Source organism: Heterocephalus glaber, unplaced genomic scaffold (genome assembly GCF_053883595.1).
Source record: "Heterocephalus glaber isolate CG9 unplaced genomic scaffold, H.glaber_assembly_v1.0 deba00001606, whole genome shotgun sequence".
NCBI lineage: Eukaryota > Metazoa > Chordata > Mammalia > Rodentia > Bathyergidae > Heterocephalus > Heterocephalus glaber.
The window spans coordinates 866,600-887,914 of record NW_028258377.1 but is presented as its reverse complement, the minus strand read 5'-3'; the positions used below and the strand labels follow the sequence as shown (position 1 = coordinate 887,914).

The 21,315-nt window shown below is 35.8% G+C and overlaps 1 protein-coding gene across 16 annotated transcripts in view; it reads left to right on the top strand.

Annotated features, from left to right (window-relative positions):
• Prr16 (proline rich 16) overlaps positions 1–21,315 on the top strand; it is a 344,117-nt gene that overhangs the window by 254,083 nt on the left and 68,719 nt on the right. For 14 of the 16 annotated variants that reach the window (XR_015444698.1, XR_015444697.1, XR_015444705.1 and 11 more), the window contains one exon: positions 13–21,095. The exons of the other annotated variants lie outside the window; for them this stretch is intronic. The gene's annotated coding sequence lies outside the window, so the exon portion shown is untranslated. Of the gene's footprint in view, positions 1–12; positions 21,096–21,315 lie in introns of those variants that run through there. 16 annotated transcript variants of the gene reach the window in all.

Genomic DNA, 21,315 nt, shown 5'->3' with positions numbered 1-21,315 from the left:
GCAGACAGGCAGGTCTGCAGAGGCTCTACCAAGGTCGCGAGTCACGGGGAACATGCCGGGTTGGTCTGCTGCAGGCAGGCAGCCACCTGGTTCCACACTACAAAGACACAGAGGACACCAGACCACCAGACCACAGTACTGGGTCCCTCTGCTCCCAGCCCAGAGGAAGGGGCTTCTGGGCCACCATCCCTACCGCTGCTCCTGGCCCCTGTCCCACCTCTCCCAGCTCAGAAGAGGTGATCCTCAGGGGCGCCAACAGCAGCCCCCTGCCCCCCTAATCAAAATGAGAAAACACGTAAATAAGTCTCAAAACCAGACTTCCAGATCACCTACAGCAACCCCAAAGGGAAATGAGATGGAACACTCTGATATTCAACCACCTGAACCAACTGAACAGGCAACAAGAGGGGATCTGGAAAAAATGAAATCAGAAATAATTTGTCAGATAACAGGAGAGATTGTGCTCACAGTGCAAGACATCATTAATAAATCTAGAGAGGAGCTGAGGAACATGGTGGAATCCCAACATAGGAAACAAATGGAATCCATAAAACAGATGCAAATAGATTTCCAGGGGATGAAAAACTCCATTGAAAGTCTACACAGCAGAATGAGCCAATGTGAGGACAGAATTTCAGATATAGAAGATAAGATTGCAATTAATGACCAGGAAAAGAAAAATTGTTTCAAAATTATAAAGGAACATGAGAAATCAATCCAGCAGTTTCTAGACGATGCAAAGAATAATATAAGACTGCCTGGAGTCAAAGAAGTAACAGAAGAGAGGGCAGATGACATAAAAAAAACTCTTCCCAGAAGTAATAGCTAAAAACTTCCCAAGCAGGGGAAAAGAACTTGACATACAGATAAGTGAGGCATATAGGATTCCAAATAGCCTTGATCAAAAAAAATCTACACATAGGCATATAATTGTTGAGATTCCAAAAACTCAACAGAAGAACAAAGTTCTACAAGCAGTTAGAGAAAAGAAACAAATCACATACAAAGGAAAGCCCATCAGAATCACAGCAGACTTCTTAACACAAACCATCAAGGCAAGAAGAGCTTGGAGTGACATATTCCAAGCCCTAAAAGAAAACAGCTCCCAACCCAGATTGATGTACCCTGCAAAACTATCTTTCAAAATTGATGGAGAAATAAGATACTTTCATGACAAAGAGCACCTTAGGAACTTCATGAAAACAAACCAGCACTCCAAAGAATTTTACACAATATCCTAGGAACAGACATTGAGGATCACAACCCCAGGAAGCAAAGCACAATGAACCCATCTGGCATGACAAGAAATTAAATGTAAAGGGGGAGGACCCAACAAAAAAAAAAGTCATGGCAATGACAAGGCAATACGTTTCAGTTATAACCATCAATGTTCATGGTCTCAATTCACCAATCAAAAGAAATAGACTGGCAGAATGGGTCAAGAAGCAAAATCCAACAATATTCTGTATACAAGAAACACACTTAATTCAAAAGGAAACTCATAGACTGAAAGTTAAAGGGTGGAAAACAATACTCCATGTGACAGGAACATGAAAAAGAGCAGGAGTAGCTATCCTCTTTGCAGATCAAGTAGATTTCAAACCAATACTGATTAAGAGAGACAAAGAAGGACACTACATCCTTGTAAAGGGAACAATCCAAAAGGAAGAGAGGACAATCATAAATATCTATGCACCAAACTATATAAAACAAATACTAACAGACATGAAACGTAATATAAGCACTAATACAATAGTAGTGGGGGACCTCAATACCCTACTGTCACAAATAGATAGATCAACTAGACTAAAAATAAGTAATGAAATACTAGAACTCAATCAAACTCTTGAACAAATGAACTTAACAGATGTTTACAGAGTCTTCCACCCCACAAAATCAGAATACATATTCTTCTCAGCTGCACATGGGTCATTCTCCAAAATAGACCACATACTCACACATAGAACATGTTTAAGTAAGTGCAAAGGAATTGAACTTATCCCCTGTATATTATCAGACCATAGTGTGATGAAATTGGAGATCCATAGCAAAAGAAACTCAAAAAATTTCATAAACATGTGGAAATTGAACAACACACTTCAGAATAACCAATGGGTCACAGAGGAAATTAAAGAAGAAATCAGAGAGTTCCTTCAATTAAATGACAATGGCAATACAACATATCGGAATCTATGGGACACAATGAAAGCAGTCTTATGAGGGAAATTCATAGCAGTGAATACTCATATTACGAAAACAGAGCGAGCCCAATTAAACAACCTGAGGCTGAACCTCAAGCTTCTAGAAAAAGAAGAACAGGACAACCCCAAAGCTCATACAAGGGAGGAAATTCTAAAGATCAGAGGAGAAATCAATGCAATAGAGACTAAGAGAATGATACAAAAAATCAATGAAGTCAAGAGTTGGTTCTTTGAAAGAATCAACAAAATTGACAAAACCTTAGCCAACCTTATGAGAAAAAGGAAAGAAAAGGCCCAAATCCATGCAACTAGGAATGAAAAGGGTGAAATGACAACAGACCCAGCAGAAATCCAGAGGATCATCAATACCTACTTCCAGAACCTATACGCCAATAAGATGAACAACACAGAAGAAATGGACAGATTCCTAGATACATATGAATTACCAAAGTTGAACGAAGAAGACCTAAAAATTCTGAACAACCCATTATCAACCAATGAAATTGAAAATGTAATTAAAAACTCATCAACTAAGAAAAGCCCGGGCCCTGATGGCTTCACTGCTGAATTCTACAAGACATTTAGAGAGGAACTGCTGCCACTACTGTTTAAACTCTTCAATGAAATTGAAAGGGAAGCAATACTCCCAAATTCATTCCTGAAAGCAAGCATCACCTTGATCCCCAGAGCAGAGAAAGACCCAACTGAAAAAGAGAACTATAGGCCAATCTCAATAATGAATATAGAAGCAAAAATCCTTACTAAGATACTGGCAAACAGAATGCAGAAGATTATCAAGAACATCATACACCCTGATCAAGTGGGATTCATCCCAGGGATGCAGGGATGGTTCAATATATGAAATTCAATCAATGTAATACACTATATAAATGGAGCCAAAGACAAAAACCAAGTGATTATCGCCATAGACGCAGAAAAAGCATTTGACAAAATTTAATATGCATTTATGATAAAAACCCTACAAAAAATTGGAATAGATGGTCGGTCTCTACCTCAAACTGATAGAAGCCATCTATGAAAAACCAACAACCAATATCATACTAAATGGTCAAAACCTGAAATCCTTCACACTAAAATCAGGAACAAGACAAGGATGTCCACTATCACCACTCTTGTTCAATATAGTTCTGGAAACATTAGCCATGGCAATTAGAAAAGAGAAAGAAATAAAAGGAATAAAGATAGGAAATGAAGAAGTCAAATTGTCATTACTTGCAGATGACATGATACTCTATAGAGAAGACCCCAAGAACTCCACCAAAAGTCTTCTAGACTTAATAAGCAAATTCAGTCAAGTAGCTGGTTACAAGGTCAACACACAAAAATCAATAGCTTTCCTCTATACAAATGACAGACTCACTGAGAGAGGAATAGGGCAAATAATTCCTTTCACAATAGCATCCAAAAAACTGAAATACCTAGGACTCAACCTAAAGAAAGAAATCAAAGACCTCTTCTCTGAGAACTATAGCACTCTGCAAAGAGAGATTGAAGATGATATCAGAAAATGGACAGACATCCCTTGCTCCTGGTAGGAAGGAGTAATATAGTGAAAATGGCCATACTTCCAAAACTGCTATATAGATTTAATGCAATTCCAATTGAGATCCCAGCAGCATACTTCATGGACCTCGAGAAAACAATCCAAAAATTCATTTGTAACAAGAAGAGACCCAGAAGAGCAAAAGCATTTCTAGGTAACAGAGACATGGCAGGGGGTATCACAATCCCCAACCTGCATCTCTACTACAAAGTTACTGTGGTAAAAACAGCATGGTACTGGCAAAGAAACAGACCTGACGACCAGTGGAACAGATTAAAAGATGCAGAAACAAAACCAGACACACTCAGCAATCTTATCTTTGATAAAGGAGCCAAACCCCCTCACTGGAGCAAAGATAGTCTTTTTAATAAATGGTGCTGGAAAAAATGGGTTTCAACTTGCCAAAGATTAAAACTAGACCTATATCTCTCGCCATGCACTAAACTAAAATTGAAATGGATTAAAGATCTAATTATTAAAATAGAAACTCTGAACCAGTTGGAAGAGAGGATAGGTAGAACTCTTGAAGACATTGGTGTAGGAAAAGATTTTATGAACAAAACCTCAGTTGCCCATGACCTAGCACAAACAATCAACAAGTGGGATCTCTTCTTATTAAAAAGCTTCTGCACAGCAAGAGAAACCACCAGCAGTGTGAAGAGACAACCCACAATGTGGGAAAAAATCTTCACCTGCTCTTCCTCAGACAAAGGTCTACTATCTTGAATCTATAAAGAACTTAAAAAGATCAGACATCCCAAATTTAAAGACCCAATCTGAAAATGGGCATCTGAAATGAACAGACATTTCTCAGGCAAAGAAGTAGAAATAGCAAATAAATACATGAAAAAATGTTCAACATCACTGGTCATTCGAGAGATGCAAATGAAAACAACGCTGAGATTCCACTTCACTCCAGAAAGAATGGCTGCTATCATGAAATCAACCAATAACAAATGCTGGCGGGGTTGTGGGGAAAGAGGAACACTGCTCCACTGCTGGTGGGAGTGTAGACTGGTGCAACCACTGTGGAAATCAGTATGGAGATACCTCGAAGAACTAGGACTGGAAATCCCATTTGACCCTGCTATTTCACTGCTGGGGATCTTCCCCAAAGAATTAAAAGAATCATACCACAGTAATATATGTGCACCCATGTTCACAGCAGCACAATGTGTAATAGCTAAAACTTGGAAGCAGCCCTAATGCCCATCAACTGGTGACTGGATGAAGAAAATGTGGTTTTTTTATAAAATGGAGCACTAGTCAGCCATAAAAGATGAGAAATTAGAGACATTTAGAGCTAAGTGGATGTACATTGAGGTAATACTCTTAAGTGAAATAAATAGGACACACATATATAAATACTGAATAGTTTCTCTAGTGTGAGAAACTGAAAGTGTAAATAAGGACTAAAATGTATAAAAGGTATTGTGAAATAGGAAGAAAAGGGGCAAAAGGGAAGGAAGTTGGAGGGATAGGGGAAAGGATACAAGGGAATGGGATTAATATGAGAAAATGGAAAAATAGGAACAAAAATCTTTGTAATTAGGGAGGACTGGAGGGGTTGAAGGGAGGGCTGGGCAAGGGTAAAAAGTAAGAACCAAGAGAGACTATGTAAAGGTGCAAATTTCCAGTGATGAATGTCATTGTATTGTATACCTAAAAGGTACCAATGATTAGAATGAATAATCGATAATGTAAAATAGGAAGAAAAGGTCCAAAGGGTTAGGTGTAGTGGGAGGGGCAGGAGAAAGGAAAGAAGGGAAAGGAAAAATGATGAGAAATGGAAAAAATGGAAATAAAGTCTTTGTAAATAGGGAATGGTGGAGGGCATGAAGGGAGAGCTAGGAATGGGGAAAAAATAAGAACGAAGATGCATTTTGTAAAGGTACAATTCCCAATGATAAATGTAATTGTGTTGTATACCTAAAATGTACCAATAAAAGAATTTATCAAAAAAATAAAATATTGAAATATACTTTTATAGTCAGCTGTTTGAGGTAATTTAAGCAGAGATTAATTTCTTCATTTACTCTTAAAGAGAAAGCTTATGTTTACTTGAATTTTGTTATCATTATTGAGAAATGGATTAAAACTTAAATATTATTGAAAATCCCCAATATTTTCTTTTTTCATAAAAGAATTCAAAGACATGTGATTCATGCTTAGAGATTTGCCCATGCATGTGGATCAAGGATAATATCTTTAGAGCTCATTTCCCATTTTGCTTAGAAGGTACTAGAAGATTTATCTTACATATGATTTATATGTACAAGTTTTGTGTTTTATGCTATTTGGTTTTTTTAGTTAATTAGTTCGGTAAATTAAGCACTTAAACTTCTGCATTACTAAGGACCAATGCCCTTAATTAGCCTTCAGCAAATGTGTGGGCTGAATTTTTAATCAGATTCTATCTCTTATAGATAAATAGCTTTATCTTTTCTAAGATGTTCCATCTTTTTCTAGGTGTGATTAAATCTCTTACTCTTATAAGACTTTCAGAGGCAGACTTTCCTGAAAAAAATTAACATAAGCAACAGAGAGAGAGAGAGAGAAGAGAGAGAGAATTTACTCTGCTTTACGGAAATAAGTGGATGGAAAGAAAGGAGAGAAGAAAACAAGGAGAAAGGAAGGAAGAATGGAAGGAAGGAAAGAATTTGACTTATCAAATGTTTCCTAAAGTGATATTTTTAATTTATATTTCTCCCTGAATATTAATCTTTATAAAAAGATACATATTATAGGCCATATTTTATTCTAAGAAATTAGAAAAATCTCTATTTGGCACAGTTTATTCCTCCACCTTTAAAAGTTACATCTTTCTTTAAGAAATTACATCTTTCTGTTTTATAGTTACACAAAGTTGCATGATTTATCATTCAATGATACCATATATTTTATATATTATTTAATAAAGAAAAAAGTGAATGATCTTAATACTATCCAACTTCTATGTGGAGATTCATCTGACAAATATGTTATCAAATGACTAAACATTTAGGATAGATGAAACCCTTATATACCAGTTGAAAATGTTTACTTTAAAAGAACATCCTATTGGAATAGAAAGCTAGATTGCTTCCTTGCATATACTTTCAAATTATTTAATTTCACTACATTTTCAAATTGGAATGACATTGACAATTTAAAAGCAGTCAGAAGTGAGAAATAGTAATCTCTTTGGGCCCAATCTTGAGAATTCTTTTCTAAGAATTAGTATTTATTTTATTTTTGCTTAATTAATGTCAAAATATCATGTATTTTTCTTTACATGCTTTTTCGTCTCCTGTAAATTAATTTTTCATGCATTCATTCACTTTGCTAATACTATTATATATGTGTCTAGAATGACAAAGATTGTAATCTGAATTGTGAAGCATATGGAATCATGAAGGAAATTAATATTAATCAAATCACACAACTATTTAATATAAAACTTTAATACTGCTAAGAGAAAAATGCAATGTCTTTTGACACATTTGGGAGACATTAGCTAAGATCTCATATAATATTTGGACTAAGATCTGAAAGTTGAAGAGGCATTCATGTAATGGGCAGGTATGACAGTCAGATAGCTTGGTCACACAACAGAAACTGGCGTGCACAACCCACAACCAAAGACCCTCCCACACAACAGCTACATAGGGGCCCTAGCCAGTGGCACACCTACATAGCATTGTAAGTGTGCACAGGCCCCAGCCAGAAGCCCACCCAGACAACAGGTCAGCTCAGCAATCCAGAAGGCCACCTTTCTGAACCCAGGAATTAGTTTACTGGTGAGCAGCAGAGAAAAGGCAGCTCTGTGGCTTACTGAGAATTGAAGACCACTGGGTGAGCAAAAAGTTGCCTCAACAAAGGCACAGCAGGCTGCACATGTTGAGATGAGAAGACACATAAATAAGCCTCAAAAACAGACTTCCAGATCACCTAAAGCAACCTCAAAGGGCAACAAGATGGAACAATCTGATACTCAACCACCTGGACTCCCTGAACTGGCAAAAAAAAAGAGAATCTGGAAAAAATGAAATCAGAAATAATATCTCACATAACAGCAGATATTGGGCCCATAGTGCAAGACATAATTAATAAATCTAGAGTGAACAAAGATAAAAAATAGAGGAGCTTTGAAACATGATGTAATCCCAAAATAGGAAACAAATGGAATCCATAAAACAGATGCAAACAGATTTCCAGATCAAAAACTCCATTGAAATTTTACACAGCAGGATGAGCCAATGTGAGGATAGAATTTCATATATAGAAGGTAAGATTGCAATTAGTGACCAGGAAAAGAAAAATTGCTTCAAAATTGTAAGGGACCATGAGAAATCAATCCAGCAGCTGCTAGACGATACAAAGCAGAATAACATAAGACTGGTTGGAGTCATCAAAAAAACAGGAGAGAGTGCAGATGACATAAAAAAACTGTTCACAGAAGTGATGGCAGAAAACTTCCCAAGCAGGGGAAAAAAATTTGACATAAAGATAAGGGATGCATATAGGACTCCAACTAGCTGTGACCAAAAAAATCTACACATAGACATATAATAGTTAAGATTCCAGAAACCAACAGAAGTACAAAATTCTACAAGCAGTTAGAGAAAAGAAACAAATCACATACAAAGGAAAGCCCATCAGAATCACAGCAGACTTCTCAATGCAAAGCCTCAAGGCAAGAAGAGCTTGGAGTGATGTATTCCAAGCCCTAAAGGAAAACAGCCTCCAACCTAGAATGATATACCCTGCAAAACTATCTTTCAAAATTGATGGTGAATAAGATACTTTCATGACAAAGAGCACCCTAGAAACTCCATGAATACCAAAGCAGCACTCCAAAAAATTTTAGACAAAATCCTAGGACAAGACAATGAGGATCGCAACCACAGGAAGCCCAGCAGAATGAATCCACCAGGCATGACAAGAAATTAAATGCAAAGGGAGAGAATCCAACAAAAAGAAAAAGTCATGAGAATGCTAAGTCAATACGTTTCAGTTATAACTATCAATGTTAATGGTCTCAATTCACCAATCAAAAGAAATAGACTGGCAGAATGGGTCAAGAGGCAAGATCCAACAATATGCTGCATACAAGAAACACACAATTCAAAAAGAAACACATAGACTGAAAGTTAAAGGGTGGAAAATAATACTCCATGAAACAGGAGCCCCCCAAAAAGCAGGAGTAGCTATCCTCTTTTCAGATCAAGTAGATTTCAAAATCTGAAACACTTCTGGTCCAAAGAATTTCAGATAAGGGACAGTCAACCTGTATGTACAAACCTATTGTGAACATGTGTTTTCATTTCTCTTAAGTAAAAACTTAAGAACAGAACTGTTGGTTCTTAACAGTAATACAAGAAATTTCTGTATTTTATCATTTTACATTCATATTAGCAGTATTAGAAAATTCTAACTCATTCACACCTAAGCTGACATTTGTCCTTTTAAAACCTTTAACTTAATCTCCCTAATGAGTGTATAATATGATCTTGTTATTGTACTGATTAGTATTTTTCTGATTCTAGTGTTGCATACTTTTCATTCTGCTGTACTGGTTATTTATCATCTTCTTGTCTCTCCTTTTCAATTGGATTGCCTACTAATTAGCTGTAAGAGTTCTTTATATATTCTGGTCATAAGTTATATGTGTTATAAATATGTTCTGGTTAAGGACTACTTTTCATTTTCTTAACGATGTCTTTTAAAGTTCTAAATTTTGATGGAATCTCATTTATCAATTTTTTTTTATACATCATGTTTTTTGTATCCTAGGAAATTCTTGCCTGCCCTAAATTCATGAACATTTTCCCTTATAATTTCTTCTTAAAGTTTTATAGCTGTAGTCTTTCATACTTAGGTTCACAGATGGTTTCAAGTTATTTTTCCGTATGGAAACAAAGGGTTGATGTTAATTTTTTGCATGTGGATACCAGGTGTTCTAGTACCATTTGTTGAAAACATTATCTTTTCCTCTGCTCTTGTGTTGAGTTTATGTTATATAAAATGTTAATGTTAAATAATCTTTCACAAATCAGTGAACCATATATGTGTGGTTCTATTTCTATATTCTCTGTTTTATTCCATTGATCTATATGCCTTTCCTTATGCCAACATTGACTCGATTACCATAATTTTAGAAGAAGTCTTAAAATTAGGTAATAAATGTCTTCTAACCCTGTTATTTTTTTTTCTTTTTACTTTTTTAGGTCCTTTCTACTCCTACATAACTTTTAAATTTCAATATCCAATTCTTCATTTATAGCAAGTATACATAGATCTGAATTTTTATATATGCCTTGTGTTTTCTAATCCTGCTAAATTCAAATACAAGTTCTAGGGGTTCCTAGAGATTTCTTAGTATTTTCTCTGTAGGTGATCATTTCATCTACATATAAAGATTTTGCTTCTACCTTGCCAATCCTATGCTATTAGTTTATTTTTTTTGCCAGACTATTTTGGTTTGGGCTTATGTTTCCAAGTTTAACGGACAGATGAAGAGTAGGCATATCTGCCCTTGTTCCCTACCTTAGGGAGAAAGCATTGCATCTTTTCCATTCATATAAGGTGTTTTTACTGGAAGTATGGAGTACATGTCTTTAATCTATTGAGAAGGTTCTGTTCTACTTCTAGTCTCCTGATAGCTTTTACCATGAACACCTGTAGAATTTAGTCCAATACTTTTTCTGCAACTACTGATAGGATCATATGGCTTTTTCCTTTCCTTTTTTAAAATGATGACTTATGGGGGTGGATCTTCCAATCCTGAACCAACACAAACATACCTATAGTAAAACTACTTACTACATACTGCCAGATCAGACTTCTAGTAGTTTGTTTTGTTAAACAAATTTTTATCTATGTTCATACTTTTCTCTTCTATTATCTTTATCCAGTTTTAGGATTAGCACAATGTTGATTTCCTAAAATGAGGGAGAAGTGTTCCTTCTTTTTTCTGCTTTAAATGTTTGATATAATTTATCAGTTAAAATGTACATGAGCCTGTTGTTGTCATATAGGTAGGTTTTCAAGCTAGAAATACACTTTCTTTAGTAGATGATATTCAAATATTACATTTCTTCCAGAGTCAGTTTCATTACCTTGTCTTCCAAGGTACTTCTTAGAAGTTGTCAAATTTATTTCAAAAAAGATTTTTGTAATATTCTTTCTATATCCTTTTAAATTCTATAAAATCTGTGGTTATGTCCTCTAAATCTTGATATTGTAATTTTTAAAAATGTATAATTGATATCATGTAATAGGAAGAAAAGATCTAAAGGAGCAAGGGAAGTGGGAGGGCTAGGGGAAAGGAAAGAAGGGAAAAGAAAAAATATGAGAAAAGAAAAAAATGGAAACAAAGTCTTTGTAAATAGGGAAGGGTGGAGGGGGTGAAGGGAGTATAGGGGAATGGGGAAAAATAAGAACCAAGATTCATCATATAAAAGTACAAGATCACAATGATGAATGTAACTGTATTTTATACCTAAAATGTACCAATAAACTTAATGGAAAATAATGTATGATCTGATAAAATATCTTCTAGTTCTATCTTTTAATGTTTCTGGATACTGAGAATTTATAAAAGAACACTTATATCCTACATTAAATCTCCTGAACCTGAAAATTATACTTTCAGAATACTAAGCAAACAGTTCAATGATACATTATAGAGAATGCAGGAAGGTGTTGCACCAACATTATCTATTTCTAATACCTAATAAAAAGTAGAGCTCATAAACTTATAGTCAGTATGTTTGAAGTCACTTGCATCAAAGGTCTGGAAAATATTATTAAAAAGAAGATTTATAGAAACAAAAATTGGAAAAAACAATCAGTGACCACCAGAGCTTATGGTTATATCCATTTTAGCCCTGTACTTTGCATTATCAGGGTGTGCAGATTTAAAATATTTTTATGAAGTCCCCCGAATTCTTTGTAGACAAGGCATAGATATATAAATTGAATATATGGACTCCTAGACAGATCAGTAACTGGTTGAATTACTTGAAACTGCTTTTAAATACAAACATTCAAAAGTGGGAGACATTAATTTGAAGAACTCCATAGATGGAATTCAAAGTGGAAGTTAAAAGGCATAAAAAAAGAAAACTAAGCTCAATTTAAGAGAAATAGGTATAATAAATCTAACAATGAAACAGGCTATCTTGAGACATCATAGATCCCCAGTGATTAGTTTAGGTAGAACACATGGTCTTTTTCAGGAAATCACAAAAAAGTGTGTTATGGATAAAGCTATGTTTTTTGTCTAACTAGAAAGTATTTCCCTTTATATTATTCAAAGGGACCAAATTTCATTTGAGACAATAATCTATTGTCATGTTTTAGATCAAGATTGACCCTCAGAACTTTCTTCTTGCTCAGTACAGGGGCTGTTGGATGGTGAGTGGATCTTAGGGTGCTCCACTGAATGTACTAACTAGGTGGGCCACTGGGCATGTAACCTAGAAGGGTACATCTCCCTCCCAAGTAATTTCCTACTCTCTCTGCTTCCTGGCTGCCATTATGTGAGCGGCTTTTCTTCTATCACACCCCTCTGCTATGCTGTTTCTCTCTTGGAGCTGGATTATCAAGGACTGTAACCCTAAGCCAAAATAAACTTCTTCTGTTTTAAGTTGTAGATGTTAGGTATTGGGTCTTAGCCACAAGAAAAGTGAGTAAGACACTTATCTGCATTGGTTATGGCCCAAGAAGTTTTAATAAAGTGGCCTTTCTTCTCCTGGAGAAACTGAGAACTTGCTCCAAATCAATCAGAATCTCTTCCTCTAAAATTTGAGCTCCAGGAGGTGGGAAGGTATTCAGTCCTGAATAAGAGTGTCAGACAGGTGGCCAATTAGCTTCCCAGATGTATATGTTCTCCCTTGGGCGTGACTTTTTAGTGATTGGGAGACATTTACCACTTTCACTATACTGCATAACTATCCATATTTTCTTTCTGTTATTTAAAACTGTGAAATTATGATTAATACACAGGTGTCAAATTGCAGGTAGTTAAATAAATCACTAGTAAAATCTTTTAGTCTGGGAGCCTTTGATTTAAAAATATTTATGCTTTATTCTAGTAGGTAAGAATGACAGAAATAGAAAAAAATTGAAAATTTTGGTAGGTCAGAAATTCTAGTTGTTTTCTTCTGATTGTGAAATTTTATGAAATTAGTCATACTGTACCTATTGTACAAGTTTTTGAGATTTTTACTTATCTGAAGCTACCTCTCTGATCCAGCATTCTGTAATTGTTCTGCATCAGGTCTGTGGCACCCTGAACTGTGAAAATGATCAAAGGAGCTAAGAGAGTCATTTAAAGAAATCTGATATTATTTCTAGCAACATTGGCTTCGAGGAATGAGCAGGGCAGGCAGGTAATGCTACTCAGGGAAAATAATTGCAATTTATTGCCCTGAAGAGACTGAGTTGATTTTTTGGATCAAAAAGGGAATACTTTCCCAAGCTGGACACTGTTTTTAAATATTTACATATGCTGTCTGAATGATTATTGGCCATTTGCATATACTGTATAATGGACTGCAGATAAGAATGCTGAAATAATACACTATTTTGACTCTTTAAGAAAATATCTCCTTAGTACCTTCTCTTTCTACCTCTGAATGGCTACCACACTCCCTGAAAAGAAACTATCTATGACTCACTGTTGCTGGAGGTGTGAGACCCTCACTTACTGCACCAGGCTCTCCTCAGTCTGTCCTGCTCTCCTCAGTCTTCTTGGCTGTTTCCAGTTCTCTCTATAAATGCTTCCCTCGCTGAGTGTTCTTTAGTAACAAATTTTAATTATCTTTCTAATTTTTCTATGTTAATGGAACTAATCATATATTTTAATTATTCTGTAATTAATTTCAGTTCTGAAAACATATACATATATATTTTTATATTATATATGAAATAGTTTCTATTTCCTCTTCTTTTTATGTCATTCCTTTTGCCAGAGTTACACGACTTGGTTTCTTGTAATTTTTTAAGTCTTTTCTGTGTCTGCAGTTAAGTTTTTTCTTCATTTAAATCTGAACTGTTCTATTGTCAATTGTACACACTTAAGCTGCCACATATCTTTGTTTTATTACAATTTTCAAAGAAATAATATTTTGATTCAGATATTCTATTTATGTGTATGTATGCACAACAAACACTAGATTCTCAGCTTTATTAATCTTATAATTTTTCTTTATTATTTCCCCTACTGAAGTTTCTTTTTAATTTATTTGGTTGCTTTTCCAAGTATGTTGTTCATTTGTTCTTTCTTCTCTAAACTTAAGTACTTTTGTGGCCACAGATACTTCACTAAGTACAAATTTTTCTAGGCTCTATTGGTATCACTGATTATCCCAATTTTCTTTAGTTGTCAGATATTCTGTACTTTATTTTAATTTCAGTTTACAAGTAAATAACTTTGTTGTGGTACTGGGGATTGAACTCAGGACCTTTGCACTGAGCTGTATCTCTAGCTCTCTTTTATGTTTTTATTTTTAGACAAAGTCTTGGCAAGAAGCTTAAATTGCCTAGGCTAGGCTTGAATTATTTGATCCTTCTGCCTCAGCCTCGAAGAGTGCTAGGATTACAGATGCCTGTCTGAGCTAAGTAATTTTGTAAGGATATTTCCTATATCCTAAAATATTTTCCCTACTTATTTCTAAATTTTTTATTATTTATTTCCCTTATATCAAAGAATATGGGATAAATGCTTACAAAATATTTTTGATGCAAATTACATGATATTTTGCAAAGTTTCTTTGAAGATAATAATAGACTTTGTTTCCAGTTTATTAATAGGGTTTTCTCTCTTCCTGTAAGATGCTTATCTCTAATAATTGTCTTATTTTAAATAATTTGTTTGAATTACAAATTTTGTGTATAGCTAACAAATCTTTGCTTACCCCGAGCTGTGAAAGTTTTATCCTATGTTTTCTTCTTGAAAAGCTAGTTTTAGGCATTACAATTGAGTCTATACTCTATTTTGGTTATTTTGTATACAGTGCATAAAGTAGAATGAAGTTCATTTGTTTGTATCTGATAGCCAAATATGCCAACATTACTTCTTTGAAAAGATTGTGCTTTTGACCTTCTTTGAAAATCAGCCATGCACATCTGGACTTGTTCCTATGTACTCTTTTTTGTTCCACTGATGTATTTCTCTGTCTTTATGCAGATACTGAACTGTTTTGATTGCTGCAACTTTATAATCCAATTTTGTGCTTTCAGGTTGTTTGACTAGTCTAAATCTGTCATATTTCTATTTTAATTTTAGATTCAGTTTTTAGTTTCTCTTAAAACTTCTGCTTTGATTTTTATTGGAATTACATTGAATTTACAGTTTTGTAAATTAAATTTGTATCCTGAAAATATCTAACCTCATTAACAAGCCCTAGAAGATTTTGTGTAGTTTCTTTTGGATTTTTTCTATGAAGACATTTGTGTCATCTTCAAAGAGCAAGTTTTATGACCATTTCAATTTTTCTTTCTTTATTACACATTTAAAACTGCTAGTGTTTTGTTGAACAGGGTTAAAGAAATAAGACATCTGTGCCTAGCTCCCAATTTCAGGGAGAAAGGATTAATTTCTCACTATTAAGTACAATGCAAACTATAGTATTTTTGTTAATTTTGGCTATTTACTTAAGAAAGATTTTTTGATTTTTATTTTGTGAGTTTTTTTCATAAAAGAAATTTATTTTTTTCAATTGTTTTAGCATTTATTGAAAAATTCATACAGGTTTTACTATTTTGTCTAGTTTGCTAAATAATGACTAGCTTTGAATGTTGATTATGCCTTATGTTGCTGGAATGAACATCAGTTGGTCATGAGTATTCTTTTTATATATTGCTGGGTTTGATTTGATAAATTTTGTTGAGATTTTGGTGTCTATGTAATCAAACATATTTAACTAATTTGGAATTAGGGTAAAGTTAGCTTCATAAAATGAGTTTGGAAATGTTCCTATTTATATATTTTGGAGAAAACTACATATATAGAATTGACTACATATATATTTTTTCCTTCAGTAGTTGATAGAATTGACTACTGGCCCCATGTGGGTCTGGAATTTTTTTTTTACTAAAGTCCTGCTTTTCTTTCCCCAGTCAGCACCAGGGCTTTGGTGCTGTAAGACCAAGGGCCTTACCAAATGCTCCGAGGAGCTGACTATAGTGAAGCACACCCACGGATCCCAGCGGTGCCTCCAGAATGCAAGGCCAAGGGCCTTACCAAACGCTCCAAGGAGCTGGCTACTGCGAGGACCACCCGGGAAGGAACACACCGGCCATGTTGGAAAACAGACCTTTATTAGTCTGGCCAGACGGCACTCCCGAAGCAAAATAGCTCAGAGAGGTACCTGGCTCAGAGTCCGAGGTTGTTTTATAGGGGGTTAAGGGGGGGGGGGTTAACATGTGGATTCACAGAAAAAAAAAAGAACAAAGGTTAGTGGCTCATTGTCACATGCTGATGTTCAGCAGACATCCTGACTGACAGTTACGACCACCCTGTTTACAGATTGTCCTATAGATACTGGGCCCCGGGACATTTGGATTTAGGGCAAACAGATGGCTGAGTAACCTCGCCCTATTACTGATTGTCCATTGTCCCGAGGCAAACACACTCCAACCATCAAATTTACAACAGAATCTAGGGAAGTAATTAACTTTTGGATCACACAGTCCCACAGTGCTTTATGAGATCTTCCTGAACTTCTATAGTGAGTTTTGTATGAAAAACCTGTTGGTATTAGGACTTCTTATTTCTGCAGGCCCAGGAGCTTCAGATCATTCTCAGTGTACCTCTCAATCAGCCTTCAGAAACTTTCTGAACACTGTTAGCTCAGTGTTCTTACCTGTTCATGTGCTATTTGGCAGGATCTGTCCCTGTTAGGCAAGGCATTGTTCCTTTCTGCTGGTACCCACTGTAAGACCGGGGGCCTTACCAAACGCTCCAAGGAGCTGACTGCAGTGAAGAACACCCAGGAAGGAACACACCGGACAAATTGGAAAGCAAAACAGACCTTTAGTAGTCTGGCCAGACCGCACTCCCAAAGCAAAGTAGCTTAGAGAGGCAACAGGCTCAGAGCCCGAGGCTGTTTTTATAGGGGGTTGCAGGGGAAATTAGCAAGAGAAAAAAATGTTGATGGTCAAAAGATGTTTGCAGATTGTCTTATAGATAGCTGTGTCCGGAACATCGGTTTCAGACAAACAAGGAGTCGGGTAATTCACTTAGGAACTCTATGTTTGTTACAGATTTTATCTAGTGTCCCAGAACTAACAAGCACATTTTAACCATTAACTCACAATCAGTCACTATGTTGGGGCTGGGGGAGCCTTATGATTACAGAGTTATGCAGTCCCACACCCATGTCCTCTGGATTTCAGGGTAGTTGTTTGTCCTGTTACTTCAATTTTTTTGATAATTAAAAGTTATTAAATTTGCAGTTTTCCAATTTCTCTTTCCTACTGATGGGAGCAATGGTCTTTACAGCTCTGGGCTGAAATATTTTATAATGCTGAGCTGAAATTGGAAACCTGGTACTATGAATTGCTGATTTTTTTTAAAATTTGAAAATTACCAGAATAACAAAATATTTTAGAATCAAATAAAAGAAACATCTCACTCAGTTCAATATAGAATATTTCTTAGAGGAATTAATCATTGCTCTCCATAAGAAACTCTTGTCCATATTCATTTTGGCTGACAAACTTCAAAATTGCTAAGTTGTTAACTGCTATGTTTGGGATGTGTTTTGCTACCCAGAAATTCATTTGTTGGAAGCTTGGTCTTCAGTTTGGCAATACTTAAGGTGGGGAATCTTCAAGAGCTGAGGCCTTGCAGAAGATAAGGTCATTGGGGCACCATCCTCAGAAGGGATAAATGTAGTTCACACAGGATCAAATCAATGACCACTGCAGCACATGTGTGTGTCTGTGTGTGCATTTGTGTATGTGATACTGAGAACAAAGGCCTTTTACAAATTGAGCACATTCTGTACCACTGAGCTATATCCCCAAGCCAAATACACATTCTTATAAAAGAACACACCTGTGCCTGCCAGTCTCTCACTTTCTGAGGTGCACATGTGTGGCCCTTATGCATGCAGCCTCTTCCCTTTCCATTTCCCCACCAGCCTATGATCAAGCCAGATGAAGGTGCACATGTCTCACCCATAGCTCACCTGTGATAAGGCTTCAGGGTAGGCTCCTAAGAGACTGAAGAAAATACTCAGCAATAGCTTGTGAGAGATAAGACTTATCAAGACATTCATATGCAGGTAAAGAAAAGAATAGGTCAGTTAAGTCTTACTAACAAAAGATAGCATAAAGTGGTGAACTTGTCCCTGAGGTCTCATGGCAGTGGGCCAGGTGGGGAACTGGCAGTTATTTGCAGTATCCAGTGGTGCCTAGGACTCCCTGGGGCTCTGTTCTACACCCAGCTATTAGAGGGAGGGAGTTTGGCTACCAAAGAAGTGGTATAATTAGCTTGCTCTGTTCAGTTGTCTGACCAGCATTTCAAGGAACAGCTAATTTAACACATGACCAGGAAGACAGTTTCTACAGGTAATACCAGTTTACCACTTTCTCAATGTCACTCAGATAATACTTATCAAACAGTCCAGTACCTGTCCATTTATAATATCCCTTAATTTATGTTATTGATTTCCAAATTTATTGCACTGTGGTCTGATAATATACAGGGGGGTAACTTCAATTCTTTTACATTTACTTAAACATGTTCTATGAGGTAGCATGTGGTCTGTTTTGGAGAATGACCCATGTGCAGCTGAAAAGAATGTATATTCTGATTTTGTGGGGTAGAACACTCTGTAAACATCTATTAAATCCATTTGTTCAATACCTTGGTTCAGTTCTAAAATTTCATTGTTAACTTTTTGTCTAGATGATCTATTTGTGATAATGGGTTATTGAGGTCCCCTATTACAATTGTATTAGTGCTTATTTGGTTTTTCATGTCCATTAATATTTGTTTTGTATAGTTGGGGGTATTCTTTTTTGGTGCATATATATTTAGAATTGTCATCTCTTCCTCTTGGATTGTTCCCTTCAGAAGGATATAGTAACCATCTTTGTCTCTCTAAATTAGTTTTGGTTTGAAATCTACTTTGTCTGCAAATAAGTTGCTACCCCTGCTTTTTTCAGGGTTTCTGTCATGTGAAGAACTGTTTTCCATCCTTTTACTTTCATTCTATGAATTTCTTTTTGAGTTAGGTGTGTTTCTTGTATACAGCATATTGTTGGATTTTGCTTCTGAATCCATTCTGTCAGTCTATTTCTTTTGATTGGTGAATTGAGCCCATCAACATTGATGGTTATAATTGATAGATATTGACTCATCCTTGTCATGATGCTTTACTGTTGCTGGCTCTTTTATTTTTTATTTTTCACCCTTTCCCTTTAATTTCTAGCCTTGCCTTGTGGCTTCTCTCTGTTGAGCTTCATGGAGTTGTGACTTTCACTGTCTTTTTCTAGGATATTGTTTAGAATTGTCCAGAGTGCTGGTTTAGTGTTCATGAAATTTCTCAGGTGTTCTTGTTGTAGAAATATCTAATTTCCCCATCGATTTTGAAAGATAATTTTGCAGGGTACAACAGTCTATGTTGGAAATTATTTTCTTTTAGGTCCTGAAATAATTCACGCCAGGCTCTTCTTGATTTGAGGATTTGTGTTGAGAAGTCTGCTATGATTCTGATGGGCTTTCTTTTGTAGATGATTTGTTTCTTTCTCTAACTGCTTGTAGGATTTTATTCTTCTTTTGAGTTTCTGGGATCTTGACTATTATATGTCTAGGTGTAGATATTTGTTGTTAGTGGCTAGTTGGAGTTCTATATGCCTCACTTATCTGCATGTCCAATTCTCTACCTCTGTCTGGGAAGTATTCTACTATTACTTCTGTGAACAGTTTTTTTAATGTCGATTTTATTTTTCCTGTCTTTCGTGGACTCCTATGAGTCTTATGTTATTTTTCTTTGCATCATCTAGCAGCTGCTGGGTTGATTTCTAGTGGTCCCTTACTATTTTTAAGAAATCTCTGTTTTCATAGTCATTAACTGCAATCCTGTCTTCTATATCTGATACTCTATCTTCATGTTCCCTTAATCTACTGCGAATGCTTTCAATGGAGTTTTTAATCTCCTGGATATCTGTTTGAAAATGTTTCATGGATTCCATTTCTTTCTTATGTTGGGTGATCATGGTTTCTATTTCTTTCTTATGCTGTGCATTCAAGGCTTCCAGCATGGTTCTAAGCTCATCTTTTCTTTTTTTATCTGTTTCTGTTCTAGAGCCTCTAAGCATGTCTTTCACTCTGCTCACCATCTCTGTAGTTATCTGGGAAATTATTTCTGTTTTGAATTTTTCTAGAACCTCATTCACCTCTTTTGTTACTTCCTGTGCTATCAGTTCGGGGTGTCTACATGGTTGATTATCAGACTTTTCCACCTCATTTCCCCCAGAATTTGACTTTGGTGGGGTGGAAGTCTGAGTTTGTGCCTTGGTTAAATGTCTTCTCATTTTTGTTTTTGGTACTGTCCTTGGTTTAATTCCTGGGTTGATACTTTGAAATTGGTTTTTGTAAGTATCTTTGTTGCTTGTGTTTAGAACCCTTGTGGAATGATTGCTTTTCAGAGGTGTCTTTCAGATATAGCTGGTCTTCAGGTTTTGAGACTCCACTGACTCTAAGGCTACCTCATTTTCATTATACGAGGAAGGCAATCACATCTTACCCCAAGTGATACAATCAGCAACACCATAGCATCAAGCACAGCTCAGAAAATGACAATTTTTGGTATTTATTAATCTATCACCTTTAACTGTGTGAATTATATCAAAATCAAAAACCAGAACAACATATGTTTACAGGGAATAAATTCTTCAATATAGCAACTTTGCCTTTCAGGATGGGGAGTTAGAAGGATTTGGGACGGGAGTGATAGATAGGTAGAAGGATCAGGGAAGGTTAGTGGTGAGGCCAAAAGACACAGGAAGATCATGCTAACTCTAAGAAACTGTTGAAGACAAGAGGAAAAGGCAGAATGAAAGAACAAGGACATGAACAGAGCAACCTAACAGCAATAGGGAGGCTAGATACTGTATTTACTTTCCTTTAAAACCAATGATAATCAAGAGAAGGAAAAAGAGAAGAAAAAAAAAATAAAGAAGGTCTGGAACATGAACAAAAGGAGATGAAAAACAATGTGGGATAGCAAGAGAATGAGAGAGAGAGAGAGAGAGAAAAGAGAAAAGAAAGAAAAAAGAAGAGAAAAATAAAAATTTGAGGAGTAGAAAAAAATTAAAAATTGAAAAGAGAATTTTTTTTTTTTTTGCAAATAACAAAAAATAAAAATGAAGGGCCTCCTTCAGGGTGTGTCTCTGCTGTCACAATAACCAACATGGGCAGCCGTGTGCAGATATAAGACAATGAGTCTCAGCAAGTCAGTAGCAGACCTGTGATATTCAGGCAGATTTCTGGCTGCAAGTCCCAAGTTGAGCTCCCTGTCCTCCTGCAGGGTTGAACTCTGCAAAGTT